This window comes from Chaetura pelagica, unplaced genomic scaffold, assembly GCF_000747805.2.
Source record: "Chaetura pelagica isolate M959 unplaced genomic scaffold, ChaPel_1.0 scaffold74, whole genome shotgun sequence".
Taxonomy (NCBI): domain Eukaryota; kingdom Metazoa; phylum Chordata; class Aves; order Apodiformes; family Apodidae; genus Chaetura; species Chaetura pelagica.
The window spans coordinates 670,418-672,506 of NW_009952982.1; positions in this window are offsets into that span (position 1 = coordinate 670,418).

The following is a 2,089-nucleotide window of genomic DNA, read 5'->3' on the forward strand; positions in this document are numbered from 1 at the left end:
ATGTTGCCGTGACTGGCACCACTGCTCCCAGCCCTGCTCCACCACCTTGCAGAGCAGATGGCCATTACCTGCAGGTGGGCTGGTCATGGTCCCTCCCACTCCTCCTTTAAAGGGGGGCCAATCAGGATGAGGCTCATGGCAGAACAGGTAGGAATGAGAGCATAGCCCAGGCAGCAGTGACACCAGGTGGGGCTGAGGTTGTGTGATGCTACTGGGCCCTGATCCTGGGGGCAGGAACACCCAAGTGAACGTCGTGTGTGTTTTCTGAGCTTGAGTGTTGGTTAGTGTGCCAAATCCTTCTACCAAGCATCTCTAAAGATCCTAACTGCCCCCATAGTTTGTGTGAGAGCTGTTTTCTGGGCCTGTTTGGGCCCCTGCTCACCTTTGGCTTCTCTTGTGGTGCACCACATTTTTCCAAACCCAGCTTCCTCTTTTCCCTATTCCATGTGCAGGGCTCCCACTCCTCGTGCCTTTCTGTGTGTGATACCTCTGGATCCAAAGGAACCATCAAATGAAACCAACAAGTATTTCAATACTACTTTGGACTGGGCCTTCCTTTTATCCATTTTGAATATTACTTTCTCTTCCTGCTCTGTGATTTAACTCTCACAATCAGAACACAAAATCAGTCACACAAAATGCAGCCACTAACTAACCTCCTCATTAATTTAATCCCATTAGTCCTTTAGTGGTTGCACTGGCTTTCCCTCTACTGATGCCTCTTGTCACTGTCTTCAAAACTCTGCATACCTTCTCCATTTTGCATTAGCCTCAGTAGCCTGTTTGTAAGCATCTAATAAAAACTGTTAAGAAGTGATCCATGAAATAAAATACATTTTTAAAAATCCTGCTAGAAGCTATTACTGAAATATATAAATACAGAGTATGTATGTGACAACTCTTCCTATTCTGCAAAAGAGGGTGTGTGCAAAGGTATGTACATGAGAGGTGATAGTCTTTACCAGTAGTTTCAGTGAACAAAATGTTTAAGATCAGTATTACTTCAAGAGCAGGAGCTTTTAATGGGTTAATAACATTGCTCCATACCACAATGTTACAATCAGCTAAAAGTGATCAATTGATAAAAACAGTCCAAATGGTTAACTTTTTTATTTCATGTACATAGAGAGACCACCAGATAAAAGTATTAATCAAAACTGTTTGGCACTGCCTGACCCCTTCTTCAGCAATGTACCTAGCAAGGAATCTGTTCTCTCCCCCCCAGTGCACACTTCGCAGCTACTGCTTACTTACATTTGATTCAGGGATGCAGGATTTGTAAAAAATGCACCTCTCCTAAAGACTAGGGAGAAACATTACCTCTTCTGACTGGAGGATGAACTAAAATTCAGGGTCAGACTGGCTGTTTCAGCTAGGAGGAAAAAACCTTGTGATGGAGTCTTTGATTTGTTTGCTTTTGTATATTCATTTTGCATTACTACAAATGTCTATAAGCATAAGGAAAAAGGGAGAGAGAATATTATTCTTAATCTGGCAGCCTCATGCTGCCATAGATCTGCAGTCTCTGCTCAGCCCTGGCCAGTACTGTTCCATATTGTCATCAGCAACATAGGCAGTGGGATCAAGCACTCTCTCAGCAAGTTTGCAGATGACACCAAGCTGAGTGGTGTGGTTGACACACCTGCAGGATGGGATACCCTCAGAGGGACCTGGAAAAGCTCAAGAAGTGGGCCCGTGTGAAACTCATGAGGTTCAACAAGGCCACGTGTAAGGTTGTTCACATGGGTTGGGGCAACTGCTGGTGTCAATACAGGCTGGGGGATTAAAGGATTGAGAGCAGTCCTGTAGAGAAGGACTTGAGGGTACTGGTGGATGAAAAACTATACTGCTGGATGAAAAATTAGACATGAACCGGCAGTGTGCACTTGCAGCCCTGAAATCCAACCGTATCCTGGGCTGCATCAAAAGAAGTGTGGCCAGGACGTCAAAGGAGCTGATTCTCCCCCTCTACTCCGTTCTCATGAGACCCACCCCACCTGGAGTACTGTGTACAGTTGTGGAGTCCCCAACACAAGGATATGGAACTGTTGAAGTGAGTCCAGAGGAGGGCCACAAAGCTGATCAGAGG